This window comes from Carassius gibelio, chromosome A15 (assembly GCF_023724105.1).
Source record: "Carassius gibelio isolate Cgi1373 ecotype wild population from Czech Republic chromosome A15, carGib1.2-hapl.c, whole genome shotgun sequence".
NCBI classification, from domain to species: Eukaryota; Metazoa; Chordata; class Actinopteri; order Cypriniformes; family Cyprinidae; genus Carassius; species Carassius gibelio.
This window is the reverse complement of record NC_068385.1, coordinates 15,336,186-15,356,402: the sequence shown is the minus strand read 5'-3', so window position 1 is coordinate 15,356,402 and position 20,217 is coordinate 15,336,186.

The following is a 20,217-nucleotide window of genomic DNA, read 5'->3' as shown; positions in this document are numbered from 1 at the left end:
GATAAAGATTACCATGTTTTATCAAATGGCTGAAATTTAGTGAACTATGATTTGAAACAGTACTTCTCAACCAAAATGATGTAATGAAACCACAAACAATATAATTCTATTGGAAACCTTTTGAATGAACATACATAATTTGTTAACACTTTCTAAGGAAGTCCTACTGCTTCAAACAGCTGTTTCTTCATTGACATGCCGTCACCTCTGTGTATCTGTTTTATTCCATTCAGTCACCCCCCCCCCACTATTAAAGTGAAAACATCTGTGCATCATCATGTTAATTCACATGGTCAGTTAAAAACATGCTCAATCCTGCTAATGCTAAATAATACTGTGCTATGGGATTTCGAGCACAGACATCTTGGAGCTAAACATCCAGATTTCCTAGAATTTAGTGGAAAACATCTCTCGGAAAAAAGGTCTAGATCCTAACAAAGAGACGTCGGATTATTGAAATCAGATCATGTATCTGGGACTAATTTTGGAGGTCGACAAAATGAGTTTGGCAAGTTGGCAAGTCTCAAGAGCGAGTAGTCATGGCCCTTTATCTTAGAGATCACTGATCCCTGTCACAACAAAATACAACATAAATCCTGCTAATGCATTCCCACACTGATAAACAGACAAACATCTGTCTGTCTGTAGTTCTGTCTATCATTCTGTTGTTCACCCACAGCCCCCAAATAGTGTAACAACACTCCACACTTTCCAGAAAACTGTCTAGTTTTATTTATTTGTTTGAATGTGTGCTACTGTGTAATAACATGTGTAACTCTTAAATTAATTGTATATTACGTCTTTGAAGGTCAAGCACATTGTAATATCAGTTTTGAATTTAAACACACACGCACGTGAATACAGTACAAACTAACAATTTATCTTATTTATTTACAGAAACCTCAAATCATGTTCTTTTGACCTTTGCACTGTGTGAATTGTATATTTGCCAGTACATCCCCACAAGCAGTTCCTACAAATATTGGGAAACACTCAGCAGAGAAGTAATAATATAGTGTTTGACCACAGAGCACAGGAATGTTTCCTGAGGTGCTACAGACTTGGAACCGTTCACTTTACACTTAGTCAACAGTGACGTCTTGCTCAGTGGAAGAAGTAGGCCTGTCTTGAAGACCACACTGTCAATATCCAGTGTCCACAGCATGTTTAACACATATAATGGTTATTAAGTTTCTCATGGAATTTGTAGTGGGTTAATGTGGCCCAGTCTTTACAAATCTGGGAAGGTAACTGAATGATTTTGGGTTCAAACCCAGTAAGGTTGAAAACACAATTAAAAAAAAAAAAAAAATTAGAGGAGTCACATTAGGGGAGTCGCAAGTTTTCCAAGGTGATGGGTGTCTCCAGGGAACCCCAAGTTAAGAGAAGCCCACTTTTTGGGTGTGGAAGAGGTTTTATCTGGTTTCCCTGTAACACCCATTTTGGATAGACTGACCAGTAACAAGGTGTATAGTTTCAGCGGGAAAGTGTTTCTTAGTCCCTGTGACACCTCATTTACATGTTTTATGACTGTCCTGAATAATTGGTGTAGTTTTACCCAAAATGTGGTACAAATAGTATGGGGCATTTCACAATCACATAGAGTACATCATGGTTTGAGGAATAAAAGCAGATTGTTTTGATAATAAGAATGAAACATCTAGAAGATATTAAACCAGAGATACATTCATCCACCTGAATATTAGCATTTAGAGCTTAACTAATACAAATAAACAGTGGTAACTAGACTAATGAAATAAAGAAGCATACAGACCAAACATGCATATGCCAGATACATTTGTAACTGATAAATTGTAGTGTGTATTTGTGTGGAGGTGTCCTCTGGTCAACTAGGCCGTGGTGTCTAGGCCCTGAGGGTCATTAACCTATCTTTAAATGTGTTTGAAGTCCGATGGAGAGGAGCAGAGAGTTGCTGTTTAACATCATCTTGATAGTGGTGGGGAAAGCCTTGGCAATTTAGCCCCCATAAATGTAGGATGTGAGACCATGTCTACGATTTATATGCAAATGGCAAAAGGCTAAAAAGAATAAAGCCCAAACGATCTTACATGATCCTAAGCAGATGCTACACTGATATACTGATTTGCTTCTCAAGAAACATTTCTTATGAATGAAACCACTTAATATTTTTTTTGTGTGTGTGGAAATATTTATGTTTTTCTGTGTTTTTTGATTAATAGAAATTGATTGAATATCATTGAAACATCGTAACAGTGTATAATTCTTAACTATTACTTTTTATTAATTTAAAGCTTAATAAAATGATTTAAAACGCTGTGTAACACTGTAAACGTGTCAATTTATTTCGCAAGTATGGTGAACAGCGATAAAGCATGCACTTGTAGCAAATGTAGCACTGCCGGTTGTTGTTGGAGATTCTTAGTCCTCCTTTCCATTCTTTCAATCGCTTTATGTTTTATTTTATTTTATTTTTTAATGTATCCGTCAACATTCCATGTCCATTATTGTGAAACCCGCAAGACACAACAAAAACACAGCTCGGGTCAAGGCATTCTCCATCTTTCTGTTGTTCCATTGTTCTTCTTTGTTAACGTTGTCAAACGCTGTGTTAACGCCAAATAACATCATTGTTGACCGGCTTACGTCACGTCCTAGTACACACTGTCGGTGTGAATGCAACCCTTTGAATGGTACTGGGAAATAGTTTGCGCAAAATCTTCCAAGGACTTTAGTGCTATACATTTAGTTCTGCAAGTAAAGCGGTGCGAAAGGCCCTATTTAAACCTAGGATGCCTTGAGGGTGAGTCATTTATGGGCTAATTTTAATTTTTTGGGTAAACTAACCTTTTAGAATCCAAGACTAAATACTTTTATAAGCGTTTTTAATGTGCTTTATGTCCATTTTGAAGGTTGGTAGCAATTGGTCACCATCCAATTTAATTGTATGTAAAAGTGCATCTAGAACAGTTTTCTAAATATCTCCATTTGTGTTCCACAGAAAACAGAACGTCATACCGTTTTGGCATTACAAAAGTGTGAGTAAAAGATGACAGAACTTGCGTTTTTGATTGAACTGCCCCTTTAAGGCAGACCTTAAAGGGTTAGTTCACCCAAAAATCCAAATTCTGTCATTAATAACTCACCCTCATGTCGTTCCAAACCAGTGAGACCTCCGTTCATCTTCGGAACACAGTTTAAGATATTTTAGATTTAGTCCGAGAGCTCTCAGTCCCTCCATTGAAGCTGTGTGTACGGTTTACTGTCCATGTCCAGAAAGGTAAGAAAAACATCATCAAAGTAGTCCATGTGACATCAGAGGGTCCGTTAGAATTTTTTGAAGCATCAAAAATACATTTTGGTCCAAAAATAGATACTACTTTATTCAGCATTGTCTTCTCTTTCAGGTCTGTTGTGAGCGTGTTCACTGCAGTGTAGTGATATCTGGTTTGCGAATGAATCATTTGATGTAACCGGATCTTTTTGAACCAGTTCACCAAATCGAACTGAATCATTTGAAATCGGTTCACGTCTCCAATACGCATTAATCAACAAATGACTTAAGCTGTTAACTTTTTTAATGTGATGAACGGAGGTCTCACTGGTTTGGAACGACATGAGGGTGAGTCATTAATGACATTAATTTTGATTTTTGGGTGAACTAACCCTTTAAGGCTTGTTCTGTTTCAGTGCATGGGATTAGACAGGAAAAGAATGTCAACACCTTAGAGCTGCAGGTGAAGATGATGAAAAACCAGACGGCTGTGTGTTTGATTATTACTGGCTCAGGATTTAGAGCTTTTGAGTCATTTCAAAATATTTTGGTTTGACTTCATATTAAGTTACATCCTGCCCAGACTGGCTAGTGGTAGTGTTCGTTCATTCATCCATGTGGAGTGTGAGCACTTCAGTCATTAAACCAATAAATCATCAACTGTACTGCAATGACGAAAAAACACTCATAATTGATCCTGCCTTTTTGTATTTTTGTTCATGTTGAACATTTATACAGTAATAATTAGATTTATTTTTTGTAGGCCTGTTGAATAATTGAAGATTAGCATGAACCTCAAGCACATCCTCATCTGTGTGGAAAACACATGGCTTTCACAGAGGTTATGCAACCACTTGATGAACGTTTATTCTCCAGGACCGATTGACAAGCTTTAGTTTTGGCAAAATGAGATGCATATTTTTTTATATTTCTTAATGTTTGTCTCTCATGATCTTATGCAACAAAATATAAGCGTGTATGTGTTAGATTAAGACACTCATGTTGATGCCAAAGAAAGTTTCATCTGGTCTCTGGTTTGTGTTATCCAGCGGCTTTAGACCTGGCCAACGAGAAGTGTTTAACACATCACTGGATCTGTCATGTCTTTTTAGTGTCTTTATACTTTTGTAATAATAAAGGACAGTATATTGTACCTGTTGTGGAATAAAGACTGGTGTAGTTTTCTGTGACTGTGCCTCCTGCTGACCGCCTGGTGCTTATATTCAGCATTCGCTCTTCACTCTTTCTGTCATGTTTATGTATAGTCAGTGAAAACGCAATGCAATACATTTTTCAACTCGCAGTTGGTTATTCATCACATAATTAGTGTTTACGTGCATTTAGAACGTTCATAACTCATCTAAATGGAGTTTTTGTTCTTGTTCTGCCAGCAGAGGGAGTCTTAGAGCTGTTGCCATTTTTAGGATAGTCTGGTTTCCAACCACAAGGTGGCAGCATAAGCAAAGACTAAAAGTTGTTGTTCTTTGCGGCACAAAGTTCCAAAACACGTCTAGATAAGAAAATATAAAATCAAGTGGAAACAAATGAGCTTTTCTCAGAACTATTCACTTTTCTGAAACATCTTTGCCTTTACTCTTAAACCTTTAAAATTATGTCAAGGTGATTTTCCACCAAATGTTTATAACTAAATATGTACACTACCATTAATTAATTAATTTTTTTTAATAATAATGTGTCTTATGCTAACAGAGACTGTATTTATTAGATCAAAATATAGTAAAAACAGGAATATAGTGGAATATTACTATCTAAAATGTAATTTATTCCTGTGATGTCAAAGCTGAATTTTCAGCATTACTCCAGTCTTCCTTCAGAAATCATCCTAATCTGCTGATTTACTGCTCAGTTAACATTTCATATTATTATCAATGTTGAAAACTGTTCTGCTGCTTAATATTTTTATGGAAATCCATGATATATATATATATATATATATATATATATATATATTAAGGATTATTGATCAAAAGTTCAAAAGAACAGCATTGTATTTGTATTTATTTTTGTCTCTTCTGTCACTTTTATCAATTTAATGTTTTTTTTTTGTGAATACAAATATTTAGTTCTTAATATATATAATTTAAAACCTGCACTGTCCGTCTTCAAAATGAATGTCATTTGGTTTGATATTTTGTTATATAATATGAGCCATAAAAGGTTCTGTGCTGTGCTGTCATTTGTTCTGCTCTTCCAGGAAAACCCAACACCGTCCAGATCCTTACAGTGGTCCCTCCAGCACAGACTTGTATGTGGTTGATGAAAGACTGCTTGTGGGACTACAGAAGAGCAACATTAAACCGTAAATCCCTCTTATTCTCGCAGTTAATATAAATCTTTGTTGTTTTTCTCCTTTTTGCTGTCCTAAGGTCAGTTTGCCCTTTCTTTTCTTTCTTCAACACCTCAACCAACATCTGCTCAGCTAAATAAAAGCTCGGCTTTCACAATGATGCATTCATTTTTTAACCAGAACCACACTGAACTCGCTTTGGCTAAGAAGTATGAAGGCGTCTGAGGAGTGTTATGAGGGTAGGGAGACACTGTAGTACCTCATGACATGTCTGGGACAGCTTGTCCCTAAATGCCTGCGCTCTTCAGGTCATCTCTGTTTAACACAGTTTAAAAGGGCTGTGATCACGCTCGGATAGATCTTCCGGACGGCCGCTGTCTGTACCATGCTTTACATTGGCGCGTGATCAAAGCCTGAACCTGTTTTGATCTTCCATGTTTCAGGAGACATTCACATAGCAGCGTTTATGAGCAGATTGAAGCAGAATGAGCCATTATCTGCTGAGGGGCTTGTGGGGGCGATCCAGGATTTAGACGATGTGTTCTGTGTTGCTCTTCTTGCTTTGAATTCCAGCAGAGCCTTTGGTGGTCTTTGTGTAATAACATAAGAACGTTTTTCGATTATAAGAAATCATACAGATGTTATCAGTGGGAGCGCAGACAGTAACACCTCAATATGATGGAGAAAATTCAGATGATTTATTGCCAGATTATGAAAGTTGTGCTTGTGATTTGTTTATTACCTCAACTCAACTTAACTCTTCCCCAACCCAATTCATATGTACTAGTTTTGCACTGTAAACAAGATAAAAACAAGCACATTTTAGTATTTACTAAATTTACTGATTTTAGTAAGATGTTATTTTTGTATCAAGGAAATACTATTATACTATATATATATTCAAATTCAAACTTTTAATACAATATATATATATATATATATATATATATATATATATATATTGTATTAAAAGTTTGAATTTGTTTTCATTTTATACTTACTGTTTTCATCTCTCACACACACACATACAATTATTTTGTTTTGAACATTTTTTCTTTTTAGTTTTAATTATTTTAATTTAACTAAATGAAAATGAGAAAACATTTTTTGACAGTTTTCTGAAATAAAATGAGTTTATTTACTTTTATGCTTTATAGTTTATTTTTTTTGTTTATATATAACCCTGCTGAGAAGCAATATGTCATTATTATAGATTTGAGATTTGTGCACATTTAATGTGTTTCACACAAGCAGGAGTGCAGGAAATACTGAAAAAAATATTAAATCTGATATTTCCTTTTTAGATCAAATCTATAAAGAAGAATTCAGTAATAATTAACAAACTGAAAGTTTTCAAAAATTCAAAAAGCTTTTCCGTCGATTTTCAAAATGAATTTTTTTACTAGCAAAATTCAATTATTTTGAATTTAATTTATTTAGATATTTATAGTACAGTACTAGTTGGTAATTTGATATGAATCAGATTTATAGTTAAAACTTAACCGTCAATAACCGTGTTGTAACAAACCAAAACAAACAAACAAAAACTACAAATTCATATGAAATCACACCAAATTGTAAAATTCTTACAAATTGAGACTCTACAGTCAGACTACTGAAACAGTAGTATCTGTTTGTGTTTGTGTGTAGACTACAGTCCATGTACCGTTCAGGAGATGACTTTACTTTCTGAAAACAGCTGATCCACTCTGTATAAAGCATGACAATGCCATCTGTTAGAGAGGAAAGTTTCTCAGGAATCTGGTATGTGTTTGATAAATTCCTGATTAATAGCACACTTTCAGCTGCAGCTGCTGTTTGCTTCTATCATGCTTTTGCTCGCTCTTCTCTTTCTTTGTATGTGTGCATTGTTTTGTACATAAATGACTTGCTGCTAGTTTATTTCTTAACAGCTCTAGTACATCTCGATGCAGCAATAAAACATTTGTAGACACGCAAAACCACCAAGCCTTGATTCTTTCCCTCTTCACTAGAGCATGAAACAGGATTTGTAGGGTTTGCCCTTCTTTAATTAGTAGTTCTTGGTTAAAAAAGTAAGTGTATTCAGTAGTTTTCCAGTCCAAATGCAGGATATTAAAACAATATGAACCAGCCAAATGCTTATATCTATTCAGGAAAATTAGGAAATCCCAAAAAGTTCAGTTGCTACAGCAAAACTTTATTTTTAATCATTTCCTGTCATTTTAGGGTAATAGTTTCAGAGTGAATAATGGACGTCAGATTTTGCTGAATGTACTGTTATGGCACTTTATTATTACAAGGAACATGAGAACACTTAATAGCGGTCTTCAGAAGAAAGTAACGCTGCAGTATGTTACAACATTTGCAGTGACATCATGCTTGCTTCGGGAAGGAAACGGAGGCTGTTTCAGCGATTAGTGATCCGTCCCTCATCTGGTCTGGCTTGTGTGCAGGGGAAGTTTGGTGCGTTTGCATCCCTTTTGAATGGATGTGCTGGTTTTTAGATGCACGAGAGCAAGGAGGAGATGTTGTTCCTCTGATTACTGATTTGAGATGCTCTCAGAGGACAAGAAATGAAGTAATTACATATTTCATGAGCAAGATATATATATATATATATATATTTGTATTGTATTGCTTTCAATCCTTGAAAGAATGGTAACTGTTGTCATGGTAATTATTGTATGTTTGTAGAGATTCTGATTCAAACGGTGATATGATATTTCAAGTTCAGTTTCTTTTCTTCACACATCTTCAGGCCTTTTCCCCCGTTCCATTGCCCAATAGCTTGCATTTTTCTGTCCAAATCTCACTTGGTTGTTATAATCACAAAAGGCTGCCTTCACATGGTAAATTCGGTTACCTTAGCATTTTAAGGGTCAGGGAAATTTCCCTACAGCATGGTTACACTGAACATTTTGTGGCAATGACTTAAGAAGCATTCATGAACAATTAAGGGACAGAAATAATAACAGAAATACAGTATCTTTTGTCGGCTCACATGCTTGGTTAATAAGGTAATGCACTCTTGCACAGCAACATTGCCCTTCTGACCAAATGTATAGACTGAAGGATGCTGGGTGTTGATGTGACTCATAGCAGGTGTGTCTCAGGTTTCGACTGAATGATACGATTATACCAGGCTCAATCAAACTTCACACAACTCTGAATCTTGACAGCAGCTATGTGTGATTTTCAACGGAGACTGAAGTGTCCTGTACTGTCAGTTTAATGATAAGTTGAATCCTGAGTGAAATTCTGTAGAATGGGAGCCGTCTCTCCTCCTCATTCAACAGGGGAGATGCAAAATATAATTATCACACATGAAAAATGATTGCATCAGTGTGACTCACCTTTCATGGAATTTGCCATAAATTATTCCCATTTCGGTGGATCTCAGATACAAGCACCATATCAGCCGTGTTTGTGCAAGAGCAGCAACAACACTTTGTAGGATGTAGCATTTTTGTGACTTTTTTGCTCATACTTTTTCATCTAACTCTTTGGTGCTATACACTTCATCATCAAATCATGCTATTACTTCTCCAAGCAGACAGACAAACAAACCAAAAAAAAGATTAAATATTGTAATATATCATATAATGAAATATGCAAGTATTAAAATGGTTAGAAATATAAATTTATAATGATTTTATTTCATAGTACATTAAGTGTCATTGTATTTAGTATATGTGTGTGTATTGATTTCAACTACTTAATACATAATATTATTAACATTCTATATAATAAAAAAATGACAAAGTACAATATATTTTTAGGTGCAATATACATATTCATATATATATATATATATATATATATATATATATATATATATATATATATATATATATATATATATATATATTATATAATTATACAGTTACTAACAAAGGATTAGAGAATATTAAGTATAATTTTATATATAAATAAAAAACATATAACTGTAACATTTTCCATTTCATTCACTACCATAAAGATTCATTCATTAAGTTGTTCACTGTTTATTTGTAATACATTATCAAATGTTAAAATGTTACAATACAATTACAATAATACAAATATCAAATGTTAATATATATATATATATATATATATATATATATATATATATATATATATATATATATATATGTATATAATGTAAAAAGTATATTTGTATATGTAGAAATGTATTCATAAATGCTCTCAGTGAAGTGAAGTTTAGTTTTAGATAAGAATGACGTGTTTGTCTTTCTTAGTGCATGCTGTATGATGTTTTCAATGAGCTGCTGTTCAGCAGAACCGAGACTAGAGTGGTTACAGCCAGAGCCCTGCACCTGTGCTCTTCCAGAGAGACATGCAGGACCCCTGCTCCTTCTGGACAGGACACATAATGACAACAGTGACCTCATCCCTCATGACATCATGAGAGAGGCTGGAGCCCACAGCCAGCCCACTGCATATATGAGACCACCTCTGCTTGTGCAATTATTATAAGACCACCAAATCCTCAAAGCACTTGCTGAACTGAGCATTATATGGAATCTCTGCACATGCTTTCCATTTTCATGTGCAAATGAATACATTAAAAACCCATTCTGAGGGACACAGCCAAAAGATAAGGTCAATTTTATGCAGCCAAGCACAATTAAATGAGATATTGTTTTCATTGCTAATCTCCATAACCAAACATGAGCTCAAAGGACAGGCGATAAAGGACTCAGATTGGACTCTTATTGTCCACCACACCTTCTCTCTAGATGCTCGTTTTGTTCATCTGAAGTGCAAATGATCATAATAAGCATTTCTGCTAGAGAGGCGGAGAATCTACAGCTGAGATGGATAACGTGCCTCAGAGGAAAGGTTATTGAGATCTTGGCTCACGTTGTGATCAAGGCAGGAACGGTTGTGTAAAGAAGGTTAGTTTTGTTCAGTCTTTGGCTTTAAAGCTGGTAGTGGTCACTTTTGTTTAGGCACTTAACAACAGGTAGTCTGTTCTGATGCCTGAGTGGTTTGATAGAGCTGACATTAGAATAAGTTTGCATTAAAAATATTAATTCTGTAAAAAATATGGTACTTTTCTGCTTCATCACACTGCTGGCATAGATATAATGTAGATATAATGTCGATTTTGCAGACAATCACTACTCAAAAACTTTGTATGCTCATGACACTTTAGCGGTACAGCTGAATCTGTCTTTCATAAATCTGATTTAAACAATATTTTAATAAATCTAATGGGTAATTTTATTCCACAAAGTCATTTGATTTTACTTTATAGATTTTTATTTTTATATAGTGCACAAATGGGATGGACTACTTCTATGCTCAAAAGAGCAGCTTAGAGATTCTGGCCAAAAGAAGAAGAAAAAAAAATCTGTCTTTTGTAGATTTGGATGACATGATGGTGCATAATTGATGACAAATTTTTATTTTACCCTCTAAAACATATCTTTGGAAGAAGTAATGAATTTCTCCAAAGCAAAGGTGAATATAAAGTCTGAATGCCGTTTGGATACAAGTCTGATGTTTTGGTTTTGCAGAATAAAACTCACTAGCTGTGACGTCTCTCGTGGAGCGTGTTGCCAGAGCACACAATGTTCTAAACGCTGAAAGAAGTGCTGGAAAGATTTTAATTATCAAAGTGCACTGGATGTCATATGTGGCACCCTGTCCCATTTCGTTTACATAGAATTGGCAGCAAGAACCTGGACCTTTCTCATGAATGACGTAATGTAGATCATGTTAGGTGGGCCCTCATTTGACATAATCAAAAACATACATGTGAAACACGAGCGCTAGATGTTTAATCGTTGTGTTTGCTCAATAACGACAGTTAATGATGGTGCCGTATTTCATATGAAATCAGCAGTCTGTTTAAACTTCACAATGACATAATTGGGACCATAACCGGTGGAGAACTAAAACAACACAAGATATACGTACCTTTTTTTTCTAAACACACGTAACTGAGGGTAATGAGTGAGAAGTTTGGCTGCGTTGTGAGAGAGCTGGAGACAGGTGTTCAGCTGACCTCCAACATACATCTGCTTCTCTGGCGTTCCTCTGCTATTTAAACTCCCTGTCCACCCAAACACTGCGTTACCACGCCGCTTTCTCGCAGCATTGGGGAAACCGGCCAGCCCTGTTCAGGCACGAGTCCCACCTTCCGGCTCAGAGATTACTGGCCTCTTTCTCTCTGCATTCCTCTTGTGTTCTTGCTTTTTATGACATGGTCTAAGAAGAGCCAGTGAGTTAGATCATCTAATGGAGGAGAGCTGGTGGAGCTCTGCAGTGCATTGTGGGTGATGATATTAGGGGTGAGTCATGTCTCAGAAATGGTCAGAGAATCCAAATGGTTTTATCATCTGCAAATCAATCGAATATGTCACATGAATGCGTATCTCAGGTCCTAACTTAAATTCTTAATGTAAAACCTCCAACCTAATGTTGTCAGGATGCTTCAGTTAATGTAAATAAATTAAAAGACTTTAAGAAATCTGTTAATTTAGACATTGACTACATCAAGTGAATTTTAGGTTGCCTGGCCAGGTTTTGACAGGGCAGAGACCAGATGCTCAAAGTATAAAAAGGGCACATGAAACATGACTGTGCTCAAAATATTAATACAGCAATATACTGTGGCACATTCCCTGCTGATAATGTTACTTTTAAGCAAATAAAAGGGGCTTGTGTCTGCTGTGCAATATAGTGCAAGTAAATCAAGTCGTCTGATCCAGTTTGCAGTCATCATGATAAATGTTGTAGAACTATAAAAACTTAGATTTATCTTTACTGTTTAAATGTCTACAACAAACACTCATTTGTTACGCCGTTAGCAGATTGTTTAGTTTTACTCCAGGGCTCTTAGCATAATTGAGTGACACTAATGGCCCACACGACCTCTCTCATTCCCAAAGTTCTGTTGTTTAACAACACAACTGCTTTTAGATGCTCTTATCAGCTTACACGATCAAAACAAGAACTGAATACTCAAGCTTATGCATGTTCCCTTCAAGTGAAGTGGACTGAGTAGAGGAAAAATGCCAAATTGTTACTTTTAAGCAAGTATTTGGAGGCAACATAGTTGAAGCGCAGTCAGTGTCATAGGTTATACAGACAATTATTCTTGAATTGTCCAGAAGAGACATGCAAGTCACCTACAGTATTGTTCAAAATAATAGCAGTACAATGTGACTAACCAGAATAATCAAGGTTTTTCGTATATTTTTTTATTGCTACGTGGCAAACAAGTTACCAGTAGGTTCAGTAGATTCTCAGAAAACAAATGAGACCCAGCATTCATGATATGCACGCTCTTAAGGCTGTGCAATTGGGCAATTAGTTGAATTAGTTGAAAGGGATGTGTTCAAAAAAATAGCAGTGTGGCATTCAATCACTGAGGTCATCAATTTTGTGAAGAAACAGGTGTGAATCAGGTGGCCCCTATTTAAGGATGAAGCCAACACTTGTTGAACATGCATTTGAAAGCTGAGGAAAATGGGTCGTTCAAGACATTGTTCAGAAGAACAGTGTACTTTGATTAAAAAGTTGATTAGAGAGGGGAAAACCTATAAAGAGGTGCAAAAAATGATAGGCTGTTCAGCTAAAATGATCTCCAATGCCTTAAAATGGAGAGCAAAACCAGAGAGACGTGGAAGAAAACGGAAGACAAACATCAAAATGGATAGAAGAATAACCAGAATGGCAAAGGCTCAGCCAATGATCACCTCCAGGATGATCAAAGACAGTCTGGAGTTACCTGTAAGTACTGTGACAGTTAGAAGACGTCTGTGTGAAGCTAATCTATTTTCAAGAATCCCCCGCAAAGTCCCTCTGTTAAAAAAAAGGCATGTGCAGAAGAGGTTACAATTTGCCAAAGAACACATCAACTGGCCTAAAGAGAAATGGAGGAACATTTTGTAGACTGATGAGAGTAAAATTGTTCTTTTTGGGTCCAAGGGCCACAGGCAATTTGTGAGACGACCCCCAAACTCTGAATTCAAGCCACAGTACACAGTGAAGACAGTGAAGCATGGAGGTGCAAGCATCATGATATGGGCATGTTTCTCCTACTATGGTGTTGGGCCTATTTATCGCATACCAGGGATCATGGATCAGTTTGCATATGTTAAAATACTTGAAGAGGTCATGTTGCCCTATGCTGAAGAGGACATGCCCTTGAAATGGTTGTTTCAACAAGACAATGACCCAAAACACACTAGTAAACGGGCAAAGTCTTGGTTCCAAACCAACAAAATTAATGTTATGGAGTGGCCAGCCCAATCTCCAGACCTTAATCCAATTGAGAACTTGTGGCGTGATATCAAAGATGCTGTTTCTGAAGCAAAACTAAGAAATGTGAATGAATTGTGGAATGTTGTTAAAGAATCATGGAGTGGAATAACAGCTGAGAGGTGCCACAAGTTGGTTGACTCCATGCCACACAGATGTCAAGCAGTTTTAAAAAACTGTGGTCATACAACTAAATATTATTTTAGTGATTCACAGGATTGCTAAATCCCAGAAAAAAAAAATGTTTGTACAAAATAGTTTTGAGTTTGTACAGTCAAAGGTAGACACTGCTATTTTTTTTGAACACACCCCTTTCAACTAATTGCCCAATTGCACAGCCTTAAGAGCGTGCATATCATGAATGCTGGGTCTTGTTTGTTTTCTGAGAATCTACTGAACCTACTGGTAACTTGTTTGCCACGTAGCAATAAAAAATATACTAAAAACCTTGATTATTCTGGTTAGTCACATTGTACTGCTATTATTTTGAACAATACTGTACATGACCTACAGCAAAATACATGAATCAATGCACATGATAAACTATGTTTTTTTGTATTTATAACATACTATTCCACATGTGCTTTTTATTGTACAGAACATGTCTACATTTATGGAGGATGTGAATCTGTTTGCAATTCTTTAAAGGGCAGAATATGTATTTTCTCTTAACACATGTTCTCATGCCAGATGAAGCTCTATGTTCTGTTTAAATGATCCACAACAGTGGTTCTCTACTAGAAAAGACATTACATTCTACATAAAATGCTTCTTCCTCTCCAGCCATTGAAATTTTAGAGCTGTAATGTATGCGTTTTCACACTTTTATGTATTAGCCTGTCTAAATCGGTGTTGACATGAGAAACACTGGTGACTTGTAAGAAAAAGGTCAATAAAAAAAAATAAAAAAAAATGCAAGTGGGCCTCTACGCTGTCACCTCTGCTCTGAGAATATTGGTGTTCTGCCATCTAAAGGCTTTTTATAATTAGTGACCTCGGAGAGGCACATGGTTGTATTAGCATAGTTGTTTTGATAGCTTTGAAAACATCTGTGAGCCATGCTTACATTTCAGAGAAGGACATTTTTTTTGTACCGGTGTTAAACCTCTTACAGATGTTGAGAAGATACAATCGTCTTTGAGTCACTTGTGTGTACTAAAACAATGACTATTTATGTGAACATTACGTTTGAACAGGCACATTATATGGCATATTAACCTTTGAGGTTGAACATCTAATACTGGCTGAACAACTTCAAAAGCTAATGTAATTCACCTGCATATCAATGCTATGTTTTATTTCCCCAGTTTCAGGCACTTTTATGTGCCAAATTACATGAAAACTAAAAATAAATAAATGTTATTTGCTTTTCGGTTGCATTTTATTTCAGTGATTATATTCTATAGAAAAGTGTAAAATTGACAGATTTTGTCATAAACCTAGAGTTTGTAGATATAAAAATCCATCATAAAATTATGACTTGCTACATATTTATAACTGTTGATCGATTGCAATCTAATTGGTTCATTTTAATATATATTGTTAAATTGATTAATCCATAAATTAAAAAAAAAAACTTGTCTCTGCATAATACAGCATATTTATACATTTTTCCAATTAAGCTGTAATTTTGTCAATTTATAAAAAATGTGTGAAAATATTATTTAATTGTGTGTATTCAGGACACCTAAAATTGAAGCTATAAATAAACCATAGCAAGGCAGGGGTTGACGATTTTATTCAAAGTGTTTAAAATGTATTTTTCATTACAAAATGATATTAAACACAATATAGAATTTGAGATGTGATGGAAACAAAATTGTGTTGTAAAATTATCATATATTTTATGTTTTTTTATTTATTTAACTTATTAGAGTGTGAATACATCATAAATAATGACATAACTTTGACTTAATAATGACAATAAATAATGACATAATTTACTGTGTGAACTGTACTCTTTTTTTATGTCACAATTTAAATGTGTTAATTTTGTCAGTCTGATATTTTAGTTTTACAATGTGATCCAAACAGTTCCATCTTCTTTTTGGAATTTAATTTAATTTAATTTAATTTAAAATTAAAATTAAAATTAAAATTTCATTTCATTTCATTTCATTTCATTTCGCTTCTTATGCATATAGATGCAATGATGCTACAAACCAATTAAAGTCTGAATATTAAAATCAAAAGATGACTAGGTATTGCTTTTGAAAAATGTCTTCAAAGAAAACCTTTTCTATGGCAGTTTCTAAAAGGTGACATGTTAAATACTGCTGAATGCAGCAAAGAAGTGTAGTACAAAATGCCATGAAAATCTCTAACGGCACTTCACTATGTCAAGTCTGAAAGGACATTGTTAGCAGTGAACGAGTGCTCTTCAAGAAAGTCCAAAACACAGGTTAAGGATCTTGCAGAATCTCTCCCTTGAGCGGCTAATTAGAATATGATGGATGAAAGAGCTAAATGAAAACAGCAAGCCTAATAATTTCAGCGTAGCACAGATTGGAATGTCAGTGGTCTTAAAGGCTCCTATAGAAACTTCAGTGTAGTTCAGCTCTTGATTAATGACTCAGGCCTGTCATGTAGGGAAAGGTTTTAAAATAGCTCTTCAATATATGCGTATGTGAAAAACAGTGAACCGAGCTCTCCCAGGAATCAGTGGGAAACACCTGAGCACATTTCCAACTGCAGCCAGCTGCTACGGAAGTGCTACAATAGTAATTGTTTATGAGTTATTCTAATAAAACGTAATGTGTGTGAGTTCGACTTTTCCTCCTGAGTTTTTATTGGAAAACTTGACTCAAAACAAATACAGAAAGTTCCATGCATGCATCAAATGTGAAGGAACTGTTTAAAGAGATTGGGAATCCTTCCATGGAGGAGGAGGATGAACTTAGTTAGCAGTGTTAAGTGTGTTAATGTTCAAATGTGCCTAAACGGGTCTAGGGTAGAAGACGGATGTCAGTGATATGTTGATCACTTTGAAGTTGGGTTCCACTTCACTAATGTTGTGCAATTTGACATAGAAAGCAATGATGACAGTCTAATGTACAATTTTTCTTCACGATGGGTGTCAATACTGGAGCATCTCTTTTGACTTCAAGGCATAGTTTATTAAAACATGAAAATCCTGCCATTGTACTCTTCTAAGCCTTTGAAAAATGTCTCAGTGTTTTCTTTTTTTTCAGTATACATTTACAATGACAGTCAATGGGTGTAGTGTGAGAACTGTGAGATGTGAACTCAGAATTGGGAGAGAGCTTGACAGAAATCTGAGTTTATATATTTTATTAATGTGACTTTTTATCTCAGTTCTGACTTATTTCTCCCAATACACATTTCCTCCAAAATATTAAGCAGCACAATGTTTTCAACATTGATACAAATGAATGTTTATTGAGCAGGAAGTCATCATATTAGAATGATTTCTGAATATATTCATATACAAACCCGATTCCAAAAAAGTTGGGACACTGTACAAATTGTGAGTAAAAAAAGGAACGGAATAATTTACAAATCTCATAATCTTAAATTTTATTCACAATAGAATATATATATATATATATATATATATATATATATATATATATATATATATATATATATATATATATATATATATAGTAATAATATGAGAGCTTAAGAGATTTATTTTATAAACATTAATAAAATCATAGCAGCCCCAACCTTTGAACAGTACTGTATATTAAAGAGCAATTAATTATTTTACAGTTTTTACAATATGTATTTGTTGTTGTTGTTAAATTAACTGATGAAGAATACTGGTAACATTTGTAGTTTGCATTTCTTAGCAACTGTGTCCTGATGATGCAGGATATCACTTTTATATTCACACAGGGACTACTGACAGCATGACTGTGATTTATTTCACATACAGCATCATATGTGCTTCACTTTCACAGGCCCATTATGTAATGGATGTTCCATTGACTCATTCTGTTTTTTCGGTCCAATGCATTTGTGATTTCTAGAATGGAAATCCCCATTTCAACCCAGCAGAAAATATTCATATGTATTTTTTTTCATTCTGCTCACCCATATAGTCACAATTATAGGTCTATAATTCTATAACACAATGCATTCTGTGACTGTAATTAATTTTTTATACTCTTACTCAGCTCTGTAACCTTTACATTTTATTTTGTTACTCCAGATTATCTATAGCAAATGAAAAGCTTTTATAACCATAAATCACAATGTGCACATTTAAGTTAATTAAACAATGTACAAAAAAGAACATTCAACGACCATTTAGACTTGAGCAGACCACTTTACTTAAACAAACTGTAAGTGGAAAACACATTTGCGATAACATCATTGCTGGAGCGCTTGAGAATTGGCTTGATCTCTGTTATAAATTAAACTCGTATAGAGCACTGCAGTAAAATCTAACAGCATGTCTCAAACTGCTCTCACTGTGAGCTTGAGCTGAACCAACATCACTAAATATGTAAAAGTAGTACTATATCCTAATAGACCAAGGAAAAGACATGGAATGGGCATATAACCATGCAAATCAGCTAATAGGACAGCTGAGTAGTTTAAAGGGATAGTTCACCCAAAAATGAAAATTCTGTCATTAATTCCTCAAACTCATGTCATTCCAACCTGTTAGACTTTCGTTCAACTTCAGAACACAATTTCTTCTCTTCCGTGTCAGTCATTGCCATGTATTCATGAGAGTACAAGATGCATGTGTGTGGTTCTGCTGACATAGGAGCAGGAGTTCTAATGTAGAACCCAGATGCCCTATTCCTTGTTTGAAAGCAGAGGAATGCACAAAAAGGTGTTGTGAACGTGCATAAAAAAGACTGACACAGATGAGAAGAAATTGTTGAATAAAGTCATTATTTTTGTTTTCTATGTGCACAAAAATTATTCTCATAGTTTCATAAAATTAAGGTTGAGCCACTGATGTCACATGGACTATTTTAACAATGTCCTCACCATCTTTCTGGGCCTTGAGCGTGGTAGTTACATTACTTTAAGTGCAGGCTCAGAAAGCTCTTTGATTTCATCAAAAATATCTTAATTTGTGTTCTGAAGATGAACACAGGTCTTACAGGTTTGGAACAACGTGAGTTTGATGAATTAATGACAGAATTTTAATTTTGGGGTTAACTATCCCTTTAAATTGTTTCAGGAGAACCTGTCTTCCTCTATGTAAATCTGCATGATTTAGTTTCTGCTTAACAACCCAATTTGAGCTGTCTCACATCATGTTGCTACAGTCTTCAGGAATGTGTCACTATGATTGATTACATGCATGAATATGTTATGTATGGTGTTTCATTCGAGGATTTGTGAAAATCATAGATTCAGAGAACTCGAACAAGCCAGTGAAAATCAAATTGAACAGAAATTAAAGGACCCTTTAGTCAGTGAAGCTTAAATGGCAATCAAGCCTAACCAGTCACAGTCATTCGCTGTTGCAGAATTGAATCAGTCTTGACAATTGCATTGCATTTTTTCCCCCATACATGTAAAACTATTCTGGGTTATGTTTTGTATATGAACATAAGAATATAAATGTTAAAGTTTTCATATTTAATGTTTAAAACTTTTAGCAAGTATGATCAACTGATTATCTTTCAATTTAATTTTTATCAAAACAATTTTTTTTCATTGCTATATTTTGCCTAATAGATTTATATTTGATGGACAAATATTTACAAATATTATATTATAATTTCAATATTACATATATTGCACATTTTTTTTCACACTATGTTGAAAATGGAACTCGGGCATTAATGTACAGTTAATTTGTTAAGTCTGGTTCTTATGTGGTTTATTCTACTTATGTTTGCTGGATTCTGGAGTTTTGTTTAGCTTAACTGTTAATAAATCTTTGTGTGTGGATCCTTAGTTTCATCTGAGTGAGACCAAAGACTTTGGCCAAAAATGGATCATACAATGATTCAGAGAAAACACACTGTGTTTATCTAATAGAAATGTCCACTGTCGATAACACATGAAGCAAAGACAATATATCTTATAGTTTAGCAAGTGATGTAATGCTAAACTTCTCCAAATCTGTTCTGATGAAGAGAACAACTCATTTACATATTGGATGTCCCGAAGGTCAGTGGATTTTCAGCAGACTTTCATTTCTGGATGTTCTTTTTTTATTCTTTAAACTGTACTGAGCATCATAAAAGTAGATCACTGCAACATATAAGATAGAGCAGCCAAAAAAATTCACTGACACCGACCAGGTTTCTACAATTTAACATTTCCACGACTCCTTTGCTTCAGCCTGCTCATGTAGCAGCTGCTGCTGGTAATCCTATTTGTTCCAGAGCCATTCAATAATCTACTACAACTTCTAATCTGAGAGGAAGACCCAGGAGATACACGAGTTCAGCGTCAG